We start from the raw sequence: 16,564 nt of genomic DNA, 5'->3' as shown, positions 1-16,564 counted from the left end.
CTGAGCAGGGGTGAGGAATAAAATCTTTTTTCACCCTGTTGTTTCCCTAATGGAAATCCCTTCTCCACTGGAGGGGAACAGGTATTTGGGTTTTGTTGCTGTTTTTATAAAGAGACCAACCTGTAGCCATATCCTGTAACCCTAATGCTACCTTTCTCCAGAATACTATAAACTTGTCAGGAGCTCAAGCAGACCAGTTCTCCCTACCCCCATTCTTTCTCAGTTGTTTTCTTTTGGCTTACACACACATACATACACACCCTCCAACTAGAGAAGACCAGAGTAGCAGGGGAAGAAAGGACAGGAAAATATTATAAAATGAGGCTAGAAGGCCAAGCAATACAAAAGGTCAGTATCACATTACTATGCAGAGCTCAAATGGTGAGGTCCATTCAAAAGTGTAAATATCCAACCAGAGTGGTGTGACCTACTCTCAGCTTGTAATGAATTGGCAAACTATAAGGAAATATCTAAAAGAGAGATAATTACTTTCTATAGCAAGCTAGCCATTCCCAATCTCTACTGAGCCCAAGTTAGATAGCATCAAATCAACAAATGAATTCCAGCCAAGCAGTTTCAAAACTTTTAAGTATCTAATCTCCCATATGTTGTTACATATGCTGGAATATAAAAGAAAGAAAGACAGACAGACAGACCCCTGGGCTTGTTAAGAGATAAAAAGTTAAGGAGATATGAACAGGCTAGAAAGCCACCAAAGAATGTAGATGTGCAGGTATAACACTGCTTCAGACATTTTTTCCAACGGAAAAGTGGGGTAAAAATACATGGAAATCTAAAAAACTATGAAAATAGTGGCATTTACTCCACCAGTATTTAAACACCAAAGCGTGTGTCTATTTCTTCAATTGATACCAAAGACCTACTGTATTATAATATGCAAAGTTACATCTACAGGGCAGCATCCAATACCACTGCTGAGCCTCTACTCTTTCTCTTGCACTAGCAGGACTCACCATGAGCATAACAGGAAGTCAGCGCTTCCTAAAAGGAAACGAGCTGAAATGTTTGTTTCTGGAACAGGTCAGGTCATAGAAGCGCCCTTCTGCAAGCTTCATCAACTCTCCTATTCTGGAAATGAGCATTTCGGCTTGTTTCCTATTGATTTTGGAACCACCAGCTTACCACTGTGCTAGCAGTGGGTCCTGCTAGAGTACAGGTAGTGTTGAATACTGCCCACAGTGTTTACAATGAAATGGTGTCACTGATGTATGAAGGAGAAATAGGAAGAAGTGACAGTTGAACAGCTGTGAGAAATCTGCAGTTTGTTAGGTCTTTCACATAACATGACTGCAAGCTGTCTCCATTCTCTCTCCGCCCATTTGCCTAGTAAAGCAATCTAAGTGAATATCCAAAGATAAAGCAAGCCACAGCAACAAGGCTGGTGGTCTCTCTCATCCAGGACTCTATGGAGTGGTGATAGGGTGTGGAACTGTGATCTGCTAGATAGCTCTAGCAATTTCCTATGGATTTACGCACACATTGGAAAAACTTTAGTACACACTAAAATGATCAAGACAACAACAGTTAGTAATTCCTACCAAATTCCCTAGGCATTCTGAAGACCCTAACAATACAAAGGAGGAAATATATTGTGTAAAATTGCACACATTACATGCCAGATTCCATATTAAAGCATTTCAACTCTCACAGAGAACAGCATCAAAACCCCCCCACTAAATTAGGCCAAATCTCAGCTGGCAGCTTTTTAGTGCAAGCAAGAACACACCACACTAAATCTTAGCTGAATTATTTCGGCAAGGAGCCTATATTGAAAGGATGTTTGCCAGATAGCTCAAGTCTTCAGGCATGTAACTGAAACAACTCAAAATATAAAAAGGGAGCAGAACCCAGATACATCTTTCTCCAAGTTCACAGCAGGTTTTGGAAACCTGCACATATCTAACACTTTATTTATTTATTTATTAAATTTATTAATCGCCCATCTGACTGGTCACCCAGCCACTCTGGGCGATGTACAACCCACCATAAACAATTTAAAACAATAAAATTTTACCATAATTTTTTTTTTAAAAAAAATACCCTAACCCACCCCAAATGCCTGCCTGAACAACCACGTTTTTAATGCACGACGGAAGCTCATTAAAGAGGGGGCATGACGGAGTTCCCTAGGGAGGGAGTTCCACAGAGTGGGGGCCACCACAGAGAAGGCCCTCTCCCTCGTCCCCACCAGTCTAGCTGTCCTGGCTGATGGGACAGAGAGAAGGCCATCCGAGGCTGATCTTGTTAAGCGGCCTGTCTGGTGTTGCTGGAGGCGCTCCTTAAGATAGGCTGGGCCGGAACCATATAGGGTTTTAAAGGTCAAAACCAACACCTTGAATTTGGCCCGGAAAACAACTGGTAACCAGTGCAACTCCTTCAGCACTGGAGTGATGTGATCTCGCCGGTGGCTGCCTTTAATCAGGCGAGCCGCCGCGTTCTGTACCAGCTGCAGTTTCCGAACCGTCTTCAAGGGTAACCCCACGTAGAGCGCATTACAGTAGTCTAAACGAGAGGAGACCAGGGCATGTACTACCGATGGGAGCAGATGGTCGGGAAGGTAGGGGCGCAGCCGCCGTATCAGATGGAGTTGATACAGCGCTGTCCGGCTCACAGCTGACACCTGAGCCTCCATGGACAGCTGGGAGTCCAAAATGACCCCCAGGCTGCGGACCTGGTCTTTCAAGGGTAGCTGTACCCCATTCAATTAAATTTGGTTGTGTATATCCATTTGTGGAATAGTGAAAATTGCTGTGATAATGGGACAAGTGATTAAAGTAATTAGTTGCAATCCTGCATACCGCTGCATTAAAATCAGCCTTCCCCAACCTGGTGCCCTCTATATGCTTTGTTTTTCTGCTCCCATCAGCCCCAATCAGCATATCCAATGGTCAGGGATTCTGGGAATTATAGTCCAAAACATCTGGAGGGCAGCAGTTTGGGGAAAAGCTGACCTAAATCCTACACACTTCAATAGGAGGTTCATGTGAACCTCATGTATGTTCATTTCATACATTTTAATGATTGCATCCCTTATTTTAAACACACACACACACACACGCCCTCACATCCCCAGGATTATATCCAACTGTGTCCATCCACCAACAAAACAGATGGATTCCCACTTCATCCTGTAGCCTCCGGAGCAGATATGGGTGTTGGGGGAAGGGAGGAGAGGACGACGAATGGGAGTTCAATTATGCAAGTGGAAATACACTCACATTAAGCTAGATGGAACCCAGTTTCCCCTAGTAGGTGAGGGGAGGAGCAAGAAAGATCACCTGCACCAAAGGGGTAAAAAAGGAAGCGAAGATCCCAGCCAGGTATCCCATCTTCCCTCAGGTAAAGAATTTCTCCTGCCAAGGATGTATGCGTCAAAGTAAAATGGCCTCTCTCCTCATCAGAAGTGGACATGGCAGGGGGGACAGATGGCAAGGGAGAGAGAAAAGATGGAGCTGGAACAGCACTTTAAGCACACTCCAACCTTCACTGCCTATAGAAATAACCAGTGGGAGGGAGACTGCTCCAGTTTTCAATATTCCAATCAGGCTGAAAATGGCTGACTTACACAGGGTTAGTCATTAAGGGTACAACAGGTGCATCAATCCTCAGAGGAACAATAAAGAAACCAAATTCGTAGACAAACAGAAGTCCAAGAGCTTAAAGAAAGTATCTATAAAGTTTGGTTCTAGATTATTGTTTTTATGGTGTTTATTTCTATTTGTAATATTGTGTATTATAAACCATTATTTTGGTTTATATTGATTTTGGATTTTTCTAATATATTAATTATGTGTTCCTGTACGTGTGTGTTTCTAAGTCACTTCGAAGGTTGCTTTTTGTGGTGGGAAACGATGCAGTAATAACAGGCAGTATCCAGTGCTGCCGCACTGCTTACACCATTGACATAGTTCACTCGCTCAAATTTATTTATAGCCAATGGCCATAACAATATAAACATAAGAAAACATATCTGTAAGACATTGAACCATCAATCCAGTAGAACACAAGTAGGGCCTTGAGAATATAAATAAAAGATTCTGAGCATATGTTTACATTAGAAAACAAAAACTCCCCTTAACTTTTGTCACTGGTGTAATTCAGAAAGGCTACTCTTAACTTTGTCGCAACTGGCACGAACAGAGCTACTCCATGATTGACAAATTTATCTGTATCCGCTAGCAGCCATAGAATCTTAAGGTCACCTGATATGCCTTCTAAAGAGGTCTGAAAAGGCAAAATAAACTTAACCCTAGGTGAATTATATAGAGGGCAATATAAAATATAGTGCACCACACCTTCAATTTGGCCTAATCCACATACCCAGAAACTATCTTTTGCTGGCTTTTTAGAGAATCTGCCAGCCAAATATTCAGTGGGCATCTGTTGAAATCTCAGCTGAGTAAAAGCATACCTTCCAGGGAAAAAGGTTAATTCCTGCAGGTAGGTGGCCCTTTCATAGGCTGGCTTAATTTTAGCATACCAAATAACAGTTCTTTATCTATTCAGAATCTCTCTTAACATCTTCAAAGAAGATTATGTCCTGGATCTTATGAACAAATGCATCCTGCATTATCATCACCGGGGAGATGGAATAACTCCACATCAAACATCTGCATGATTGTACCCAACCTTCTCTATTCTGTACCATTAACATAGTGCTATCATAAGCAACCGTTGGTGTAACACCAATAGCATATGCTGGTGCAACAGATGTTGTTTTTGTTGTTGTTATTAACGTTTTCCAAAATCCCGAAGCCATTTGATATCCAAAGTCAAATCTGTGGCATTTCTGTAAAATCTTCTTTTCCCGCAGCACACTCAAGAACATACAAGTTATCTATTCCATGAATAATGCCTCCCATCCACTTTGTAGGAAGCAAGTATGTTGCCTACCTCCTGTGAGCTTGATGCACAAGTGGCTTGCTGGACTTGTGTTTCTAAAACATTGCTACGATTAGTTTCTATTTACTGCTTTTAGAAAAAGTGTCCAGATACATCTTTTTAATTTGGCCTTTTAAATTGTTTTTAGTAATACCGCTATTTTAGTGTTTTAATTACGTTTTATTGTTGGTTTTAATGTTTTATACAGTTGTTGTTGTTGTCTTTGAATTGTTGTGCACCAGCTTGGTGGTTTTTACAGAAAGGAAGTATAAAAATATGAAACATAAATAAAATAACTAAAAAGGTTTTTTAATTGTGTCAGGTAAGCATTTACAGGCTTAAGCCATACCAATATCTTTATATGGATAAAATCTACTTCTTAGTCCTCAAAACTGATTCTGTGGCAATTTGCTTTCCCCTCATTTCATAATAGCTTTCAATGCTTCTGCCTTAAGCAACATCATGACAAAACTATCATCTCCATAGATCAATATCCCCAACATACCTTCTGGCTTAATGCCACTTTTATTTAACTGCTGCTACCTAAAAATGCAATACAGGCTCACGATTATTCAGCCTCAATTCCGAACTCTGGGCAGTTACACTGTGTCTTTGAAAATTGAGTTCAGCTGTAAGCAGGGGGCATTGCTAGGGTCTTAAAAGATCTGCGGCACAGGCCCGTAACACAAATTTGCATACACACACACACACACACACACATCTAAGCGCACGTCTAATATATATGTGTGTGTGTGTGTGGTGTGTGCATGCATGTATGTATAGATTACATACATACATAAGAAGTGTGCACTGACCCCCCCACCCCACTTCAACTCAGACCCCAATTCAGCATTTTGGAAAACATCCCACTTCTTCTCTGGCCAATTTCTAGTTGGACCACTTCAGCTCAACACCAAACCTGAGTCAAGATTTGGAAAAATGAGTTTTTATGTTTCCTGTTGACTACCATGGGAAATTAGAAAAAAAAACCCTTTAACTTTTTTCTCTTGGTCAGAACTGGATAATTTCAGGCATAGTAGCCCCCTAGAAGGGGATTACACCTGCCCAATGTCAGAAAAATAGGTGTGGGTGATTTTCTTTTAAAGGGAACCGCCAATTACATTTTAATTCCTTGGAAGAATTGGATACGCATTTCAGGATTCATTGCCCCATCAGAGGAGATCATGTCTGCCAAATTTTAGAATGATAGCCACAAGGGTTTTTGTGCAAGGGTGGCCTTGACATTTTGAGGTCTCCAAAAGCATACTAATCTCCCTATGTTCCTTGTGGACCATTGTTCTGAAAATTACCGCCTACAGTTGTCCCTAAGTAAGACATCAGCAAAGTTTCAGAAGGATAGGTGTAGCAGTTCATGTGGAAGGGGAGTTCTTCAGTTTGAAGGAGGGAATGATTTGCTTTCCCTTCCATTCATTCCTTCCCCAATAGTTTTTGGGTAAATTTGTATGAATATGCACAGGTCATTAGAGGTGTCCCGCAGGCAAGAAACCTGCAAAGTTTCTGAAGGATATACAGGTTAGGTTAGCAGCAGAGGAACATGGGTGGGAAGGTGCTATTGCACTCATGTTCTACTTATGGGTTTCCCATGGGCATCTGATTGGCCACTGTGCGAACAGAATGCTGGACGAGATGGATCTTGGTCTGATGCAGCACGGCTCTTATGTTCCTAAATAAAGAGTGCCTCTGAGCATGTGCAGAATGTTTTTCTTTCACCACTGAGCACTTACATTCTACCCCTACTAATTCTATTCCCCTCCATGCAACCATCCCTCCTCATCCTACCATCCTCCAGCAACTCTTCATCAAAACAAATGTCTTGTTTTGTGTAAGTCCTTTCAACCTCCTCCTTGTTCTGCACAAGCTCTCACTGTATCTTCCTCCCCATAACTCCATTTGTGCCAAGACTTCACCAGGATTCAGCCAATGAGTCTGTTTTCAGAACTAGGGCTAAGTTATGGAGAAACTCTGAGCATGTACTAAGTGCCTTTCCCTCACCACAGAAGCTAGAGTTCATGCAAAAAAACTCCACAAATGACAAAACATGCATAGGACTGAGCTGAAAGGGTAGTCAATTCATTAGGTGGAATTGGGTAGGCACTGCATTAAGCCTGTAGTACCATGCTCACAACTCAGGACTTATTTCTGAGTAAACATGCAGAACATCAAGGTGCAAACCTCCCTGCAAAAGTAACTTGTGTTGGAATCCTATGCACACTTTCCTGTGGGTAAGCCTCATTAAACATGAGTTCTTCTGAGTAGGCTTGTATAAATGAACAGCATTTATCTCCCCTCCACTTAAAAAACAAACCAAAAACTCATATTTTTTATTAAAGCTTTCTGCTCATAGGAATAGGAAGCTGCCTTATGCTGAGTCAGACCCTGGGTCCCTCTAGCCCAACAGTGTTGACACTGACCGGCAGCAGCAGCTCCCCAGGGTTTCAGGCAGGATTCTTTCCTAGCCCTACCTGGAGATGCTGGGGATTGAACCTGGGACCTTCTGCATGCCAAGCATGTGCTCTACCACTGAGCTACACCCTTCCTATTGCTGGATAATGGCAACTGACAAACAAAACAGCCCCAGATTTGTTTCTCTGCAACAATGTGAACCCACTTTTCTCAAAGGCTTGCGTGAAAAGGAGAAAAACCAACCCTCTTGTCTGTTTGTATAAAGTCAAATACAGTTCAGAACTTCTCTTGCCCACCAAAGAGAATTCTCTTTAAGAATCCCCCAAGATATGCTCTGGGTGGAATAAAGAAGAGAGAGAGAGAGAGAGAGAGAGAGAGAGAGAGAGAGAGAGAGAGAGAGAGAGAAAGAAAGAAAGAAAGAAAGAAAGAAAGAAAGAAAGAAAGAAAGAAAGGACAGGATAAGGGAGGGAAGAAGAAAAGAAGAATGGTGACCGGAAATGACTCTTTCTACGGGGAGTAGAAAGAATTCCCTAAGCCAAGTGGCTACTTTCAGAGAGGTAGTACTTCAGAGGAATTTAGAAGGCTGTGGAGGGTTTATAAGGATTGCACATACTTAAATGAACTTTATGAGGTGAGGTGTCTGAGGGCTTTTTCTAGCTTTTTTAAAAACACTTGAACCTATTTAAAAGCCCCAGCAGTTTCTCGATCATGATGCCACATAGTCCTAACCCTCCCTTTGGGATTATGAGAGTCCTACAGCTATTTAGGAGAAATTAAAGTGGAAGGGGAGAAAGAAGTTTGTGGAGACTGACTGGATCCTTTGCTGTACTTAAGCTACTAAACTTCTGCAGAATCCAAAGGTTCCAGTTTGGGGCAGTAAAATCAGATATGTGAAATACAAGTATTTCACATGGAGCTCTTTCTTCCCTTCCTTCTCCCTCTTCAAAATTTCATTGCAGGCAAGCTCCCAACAGTGGGCATGTAAAAGCAGAAAAGAAAAGTAGGGGGAGAGAGGGTTTTTGCACCTCAAAAAAACCCTACACCAGAGATTAGGGCTAGTGACCTCCTAATGGTCACCTTAAACACCTTCCGATTAGGATCTCTAATCCCCTGGGTGACTTGACAGTTTTTATTTTTTGTTTTAGACTTTGAGAAAAGGAAAATTTACACATGGCTAGCGCAAAAGCCACTGGACCTAACTGTCTGAAATTTGGTAGGTTCAGTCAGCTCCATAGGGGCTTCCAGGCCACCAAATTCCATGCACATATGTGGAAGCACAAAAAATATATAGCTCTTTGCTTGGACACATTTTCTTGAAAATAGCAAACTTTACCTGTGACTAGCAGAAAAGCCACTACACTTAACTGCCTGAAATTTGGCAGGTTCCATCAGCTCCACGGCAGCTGCCAGGTTTCCAAATTCCATACAGCTATGTGGAAGAACAAAGAAGTTATAGCTCTTTGCTTTGACACATTTTCTTGTAAAAAGCAAATTTTACCTGTGCCTAGCACAAAAGCCACTAGGCCTAACTGTCTGAAATTTGGCAGGCTCAGCCATCTCTATGGGGGATGGCAGGTCCCCAAATTCCATGCATGTCTGTGGAAGCGCAAAAAAAAATATAGCTCTTGGCTTTGACAGATTTTCTTGAAAATAGCAAATATTACCTGTGACTAGCACAAAAGCCACTGGACCTAACTGCCTGATATTTGGCAAATTCAATAAGTTCCATGGGGCCTACCAAGCCTCCAAATTTCATGTATTTATCTTACAAAATAAAAAAGTTATGACTGTTTTTGTTTTCCAATGCAAGTCAATGGGGAAATGTTTTAAAAAATGGCAATTAGGACAGCTCAAAAGATCCCGGGCCCAGCTCAAAAAAGATCCAGGGCCCGTGCCCAGGTGGGCACTTTCTAACGATGTCCCTGGCTGTGAGAGATAGTAGCCTTTCCCTCATTCTAATTAGTTCTCTCATCCCAAAAGCATGAGTAAAGTGGTATAAGGTGAGGGGGGGCAATAACAAGTTTCTGTCATGAACAGTCTCTCCTGAGGTGCCTTCAGGCTACACACATAAACACCTTACAAGCCACATGTGCTTCCTAAGCCAGTTTGACCACCCGTGTTATAAATGGCAAGATTATTATTATTTAAGGCAATTTATAGAGTAAGAGATTACCTTGAGGTCCTCAGCTGCACAATTAACAGAACCGTCGGTCTTCCGAAAAGATTAAACTTAAATACAGAAATACTGGACACATAGCTAGATTCCTATAAAAGCATTGCCTTCCCTGAGAAAACACCTAAGGGAATACAGCTTAAGAGACTGCTTCCTCACTCACATTAGTATCAGAGTTTGACATCTGTGGCAATAAAGAGGGCAAAACTCAGAAACAGATAGCTCAACAAGCAGGGAAAGGAACACCTTGCAGTCACAGTGGCTTATACTGGGTGCCATGAAGGGATTGCTAGTTGTTCACATTTGTTTTTAACTACAGGAAAAATAACACAAGTGAACGGTCGCCGTATCAGCTGGGCAAAATGAAGAAGGCTGTACAGATTCAAACCAAGCTGCACCTGCTCCAGTAGCTCCTTCCTATTGCCTGGCAACCAAAAAGAAAGCCAAGTTCCAAATATTTGTAAAGATTTACTTTCCAGTTTGAACTTCTGGAACCACATGCAATGAAATACATGTGCTCTAATCTAATAATTCTATGTCACAGTCTTAGCCTGTTCTAAGCAGATCACTGTCTCCCACTCACCCTGGAGTCACTCAGATGTAATGCAAAACCATGGCCAGTGCTATAAGAATGATCCTCAGACTCCTTCTACACACCATAATTCTGGATTTCCAGTCCTGATTTCACAGCAAATCAGAGTTTCACCTAGTTCATCTCTGAACCAAGTATGGTATGCACTTGCCTATAATCCATACTTTGGCTATTCAGATGAATAGCAAATTATGTTTTGCCACTTAACCAGGATTGAAAGTACAGGATTACAGTCCTTGAGGTGAGCAGGAGGAGGGTGTGTGGAAAGCCAGAGGCTCTTCAGGGCTAATATCCCAATGACCGCCTTCTGTTTTCACATTGCTGCAGAAGTAACGAAGATTGAAACTTTCAGTGCTGCTCTAGCCCAGCAAGAACTTCCACTACTTCATCACCTCAAATACAGCAATTGTCACTGATGGTGCCTACTATTGTGTGGAAACATTCAGATATGTATCATACCAGCACTGGGATGTCAAAATTTGTATTTTGGTTTATGTTGGTATTTATTTATTTATTTTTCTCCACCAGCTTCATGCATATGGTTAAAACTCTTAAGGAGTAACTGAATTCCCCGCCAGCCTCCCCTAAACCAATATGGAGTTTAGAAGAGAAGTAATTGTTGTGAACCACCCAGACAGCTTTGGCTATTGGGCAGTATGGGGACGGGGGGAGGAAGTAACTTGCCAGACTGTCCTGAGCTATCACTCAGCTTGGGTGGCTGGCAAAGAACAATCAGACTCAAAACTGTATGCACCAAGTGTGGGTTTTTTCTTTTTGCCTACAATGCATTTTAATGATGTATCTTCCATAAACATTTGAAATAGTACACAATAATCCAGTATGTTTAGCCTCAAATCATTAATGTTTTCCTACATGTACAGAAAGTTCAAAACAATGAATTCGCAACCAATCAAGGAGTCTCTGAACTTCCACAGTAAAAAACAAACAACTCCAAATACCTCAGAATGTATGAAAAGGACTAAATTCTTCCATTGGGATACATTACATAAATTGGAGAGATGTGCAAAGGAATATGTATGCTAATCATAATAACTGACCACATATTCAAAGAAAAGAGCTTAAAGTCATAAAACATTTGAAGCAATAGATCTGGACTGCAGAACAGATTAGAGTCCCTCGTGAGAGATGGGAACCTTTACTGAATAAAATTCCATTCTTACTGAATTCTCTCACTACTAGAAAAGGAAATTCCTCCAAGACAACATTTCTACATTTGAGCATTTAAGCAGAAACTGCCCCCGCATTTTCAAGTTTTTTTCTATGTATACCAGTGGTAAAAACCTGATCTAAAAATGCCTGCATTTGGATTTTACCTTGGAAGACAGAAACAAAATTCAAAGTGATCTAGATAGACAGGAGCTCTGGGCAGAAAACAACAGAATTAAATTTAATAGGGATAAATGCCAAGTTCTGCACCTAGGAAAAAGAAACCAAATGCCTTACAGGTCAGTTCCTTGCCTGTGTCCCATTGCGATCCTTTTGATTTGCCAAGAATGTGCTGTCCTCGTTATTTTATACATGCTTCAGGTTAAAAGACCAAGACAGTTTTTAGCAGCTGCCTCAAATAAATAAATAATATATAAAATCCCTTCTGCTTCACACTTGCCAAGGCCCAAGCCTAAGTGTTGACATTCTAGAACCACTGCAAAATGTGTTGGCTTTTGATGCCTGTTCAGTAAACTTGTAAAGCTCTGAGGTTTTCTTATATATATTTAGTCTGTTGTTACTAAGTTTAAATGTGTCCATGCCACCATTCAGTTTAAAAAAACTCTCACTGTAGCTCAAAATACTTGTGCTGATGTCAGACTCGGTGCTGATGTCGATGCCCTGAGTTTGAGACTGGGAAGGGGGAGGGGTACCCAAGGAAGTGGGTACAGCTGGGCATGCCTGTGATGTTAGAAAAGACACTGATGGGACCGGAGTTGAGCAGATGGAGGTGGAGGCGGTATGAGCTGGCCAATTCTGATGAATCAGTTATTGCCAAAGATGCAAAGGAGGTGGAAGGGAACACAAGATAGGGACTCTGTGTTCACCTTGATAGAAGTGTAGATACTGTATGTGGGCAGGGTGAATTGGTATGTGAAGATACGCCTCTGACAAATCTAAAGAGGTTAAAAAATCCTCCTCTTGCATGCTCTCCAAAAATGTTCTTAAAGTTTTCATGCAGAATTTGTACTTCTTCATAAATAGATTCACCCTTTTCAGATCTAAAATTGCCCTCCAGTCTCCGTTCCGTTTCGGCCCAATGAAGAATATCTAGTAGGAACCAGAGAAGCGTTGAGAAGATGGGACAAGCTTGATGGCTCTTATATGCAACAAATGCTCAAGGGCCTGTAATACCAGCTGATGTTTTGCTGGTTGCTTGGACCTGGGCAAGGAAAGAAAATGACCATAAGGCAGATATTTGAAATCTATTATGTAGCCTTCTGTGGCAGTGCGCAGAACCCATGTATCTGTGGTGATCTGAGATGAGAAGTAAGAGAAGTGCATGAGTCTCCCCTCCACTGGAGCATGGTGTAGTCATTGCTGCTGCTTGCAACCACCCCTATTGTTTCCAGAGAAGGAGCCCCTGGAGAAGGGCTGTGACTGCTGCTATCTCTGCTAGGTCCTAGTACTACTCCATGAGGTTCTAAATCTACTGTATTCACAGTTTCTAAATTGGGGCCTATAGTGCTGAAAGGAAATGTTTGGCTACCTAAAACCCTTTTTATCATCCTTTTTAGTGATGGAAGGCAGGGCCTTCTTTTTTTTTATGGGTCTAGTATATCTCCAAACCCCTTCATGGATCACTGCCTTGTTGTGGCGAAGGGGCTTGCGTAACTCAGTGAAGCCATAAGCTATGCCGTGCAGGGCCACCCAAGACGGACAGATCATGGCAGAGAGTTCTGACAAAATGTGGTCCACTGGAGAAGGAAATGGCAACCCACTCCAGTATTCTTGCCAAGAAAACCCCATGGAACGTATCACAAGGCTAAAAGATATGACGCCGGAAGATGAGCCCCTCAGGTTGGAAGGTGTCCAATATGCTACTGGGGAAGAGCAGAGGGTATTTCCAAGTAGCGCCAGAAAGAGTGAAGCGGCTGGGCCAAAGCCAAAAGGACACTCAGCTGTGGATGTGTCTGAGGGTGAAAAGAAAATCCGATGCTGTAAAGAACAATATTGTTTAGGAACCTGGAATGTAAGATCAATGAATCAAGGTAAGCTGGAGGTGGTCAAACATGAGATGGCAAGATTGAACATCGACATCTTGGGAATCAGCGAACTCAAATGGACAGGCATGGGTGAATTTAATTCAGGTGACCATCATATCTACTATTGTGGGCAAGAATCCCTTAGAAGAAATGGAGTAGCACTCATAGTCAACAAAAGGGTGGGAAAAGCAGTACTGGGGTACAATCTTAAAAATGATAGAATGATCTCAGTACGAATCCAAGGCAAACCATTCAACATCACAGTAATTCAAGTCTATGCCCCAACCACTGAGGCCGAAGAAGCTGAGGTTGATCAGTTCTATGAAGACCTACAACACCTTCTAGAACTAACACCAAAAAAAGATGTCCTCTTCATCATAGGGGATTGGAATGCTAAAGTAGGAAGTCAAGAAATCACCGGGATAACAGGCAGGCATGGCCTTGGTGTACAAAATGAAGCAGGACAAAAGCTAATAGAGTTTTGCCAAGAGAACATGCTGATCATAGCAAACACTCTTTTCCAACAGCACAAGAGGTGACTCTACACATGGACGTCACCAGATGGTCAATATCGAAATCAGATTGATTATGTCCTTTGCAGCCAAAGATGGAGAAGCTCTATACAGTCAGTAAAAACAAGACCTGGAGCTGACTGTGGCTCAGATCATGAGCTGCTTCTTGCAAAATTTCGGCTTAAAGAACGTCGGGAAAACCACTAAACCGTTCAGGTATGACCTAAATCATATCCCTGATGAATATACAGTGGAGGTGAGGAATAGATTTCAGGGATTAGACCTGATAGACAGAGTGCCTGAGGAACTATGGACGGAGGTCCGTAACATTGTTCAGGAGGCAGCAACGAAATCCATCCCAAAGAAAAAGAAATGCAAGAAAGCAAAGTGGCTGTCTGATGAGGCTTTACAAGTAGCTCACGAAAGAAGGGAAGCGAAAAGCAAGGGAGAAAGGGGAAGATATACCCAACTGAATGCAGAGTTCCAGAGAATAGCAAGGAGAGACAAGAAGGCCTTCTTAAATGAACAATGCAAAGAAATCGAGGAAAACAACAGAATGGGAAAGACTAGAGATCTCTTCAAGAAAATTGGAGATCTCAAGGGAACGTTTTGTGCAAAGACGGGCATGATAAAGGACAAAGAAGGCAGGGACCTAACAGAAGCAGGTGAGATTAAGAAGAGGTGGCAAGAATACACAGAAGAACTATACAGGAAAGATCTGAATGTCCCTGATAGCCATGAGAGTGCGGTCACTGCACTTGAGCCGGACATCCTAGAGAGTGAAGTCAAGTGGGCCTTAGGAAGCATTAGTAACAACAAAGATAGCAGAGATGACAGTATTCCAGCCGAGCTATTTAAAATCCTAAAAGATGATGCTGTTAAAGTGCTGCATTCAATATGCCAACAAATCTGGAACACTCAACAGTGGCCACAAGACTGGAAAAGGTCAGTTTACATTCCAATTCCAAAGAAGGGCAACGCCAAAGAGTGTTCAAACTACCGCACAATTGTGCTCATTTCACATGCCAGCAAGGTGATGCTCAAAATCCTACAAGCTAGGCTTCAGCAGTATGCGAACCGAGAACTACCGGAAGTACAAGCTGGGTTTAGAAGAGGCAGAGGAACTAGAGATCAAATCGCCAACATTCGCTGCATCATGGAGAAAGCAAGAGAATTCCAGAAAAACGTCTATTTCTGCTTCATTGACTACGCTAAAGCCTTTGATTGTTTGCCACAACAAACTGTGGCAAATTCTTAAAGTGATGGGAGTACCAGACCACCTTACCTGTCTCCTGAGAAACCTGTACGAGGGTCAAGAAGCAACAGTAAGAACCAGACATGGAACAACCGATTGGTTCAAAACTGGGAAAGGAGTACGACAAGGCTGCATCTTGTCACCCTGCTTATTTAACTTATATGCAGAGTACATCATGAGAAATGCCGGGTTGGATGAATCAGAGGTCGGAATTAAGATTGCTGGGAGAATTATCAACAACCTCCGATATGCAGGCGATACCACCCTAATGGCAGAAAGCGAAGAGGATCTCAAGAGCCTCTTGTTGAGGGTGAAAGAGGAGAGTGCAAAAGCTGGTTTGAAACTCAACATTAAAAAAACGAAGATCATGGCATCTGGCCCCATCACTTCCTGGCATATAGAAGGGGAAGAAATGGAAGCAGTGACAGATTTTACTTTCTTGGGCTCCAAGATCACCGCAGACGGTGACTGTAGCCATGAAATTAAAAGACACTTGCTCCTTGGGAGGAAAGCTATGGCCAACCTAGACAGCATAGTAAGAAGCAGAGACATCACCTTGCCGACAAAGGTCCGTCTAATCAAAGCTATGGTTTTCCCAGTAGTAATGTATGGCTGTGAGAGCTGGACTATAAGGAAGGCTGAGCGCCGAAGAATTGATGCTTTCGAACTGTGGTGCTGGAGAAGACTCTTACAAGTGCCCTGGACTGCAAGGAGGTCAAATCAGTCCATCCTAAAGGAAATCAACCCTGAGTGCTCATTGGAAGGACAGATAATGAAGCTGAAGCTCCAATATTTTGGCCACCTAATGCGAAGAGAAAACTCCCTGGAAAAGACCCTGATGCTGGGAAAGACTGAAGGCAAAAGGAGAAGGGGACGGCAGAGGATGAGATGGCTGGATAGCATCACCGATGCAATGAATATGAACTTGAGCACGCTCCAGGAGATAGCGCAGGACAGGTAGGCCTGGCGTGCTATGGTCCATGGGGTCACAAAGAGTCGGACACGACTGAACGACTGAACAACAACAACAACAAATATCTCCAAAATGTTTGCCTCCCTTAAACACAGAAGTGGAAAGGGAAAGGCTGGCTTTAGACCTAGAATCCGCATTCTAGGCTTTAGCCATAATTGTCATCTAACAGCTACATCAGAGGCCCTTGCAGAAAACTATACAGTTTCAAAGCTGGGGTCTGCCATGAAGGCAGCTGACTTGGTTAGTTTGTTGAGGCCCTGTCAATGTTTAACATTGTCCTACAGAACCACATTCAGTAAGGGCTTAGCCCACCTGATAGAGGCTCTGGTGAACAAAGAAGTGACTGCAGAAGCCTGTATGGCCAAGGCTGAGGCCTCATGTGATCTTCTGAGGATAATCTCGGGGTGGAGGGGTACGCTCAGGGTGTTTAGGAGAATCATCCCAGTCTTTTGGCTAAATGGCACCCAATGCTAGGGCTCCACAGGGGCATCCACAAGAGGCACCAACAATTCCTCCACAGT

At 42.5% G+C, this 16,564-nt stretch overlaps 1 protein-coding gene across 6 annotated transcripts in view; it reads right to left on the bottom strand.

Moving 5' to 3' along the window:
- Positions 1 to 16,564, bottom strand: part of ERBIN (erbb2 interacting protein) — a 143,110-nt gene that overhangs the window by 61,293 nt on the left and 65,253 nt on the right. For 2 of the 6 annotated variants that reach the window (XM_084833372.1, XM_084833371.1), the window contains one exon: positions 8,660 to 8,755. The exons of the other annotated variants lie outside the window; for them this stretch is intronic. The gene's annotated coding sequence lies outside the window, so the exon portion shown is untranslated. Of the gene's footprint in view, positions 1 to 8,659; positions 8,756 to 16,564 lie in introns of those variants that run through there. 6 annotated transcript variants of the gene reach the window in all.

This window comes from Heloderma suspectum, chromosome 2 (genome assembly GCF_057233095.1).
Source record: "Heloderma suspectum isolate Gila_16-S chromosome 2, 16-S_ref, whole genome shotgun sequence".
NCBI classification, from domain to species: domain Eukaryota; kingdom Metazoa; phylum Chordata; class Lepidosauria; order Squamata; family Helodermatidae; genus Heloderma; species Heloderma suspectum.
Note: the sequence above shows the minus strand (reverse complement) of the source record. Positions and strands in the feature narration are given on the sequence as shown.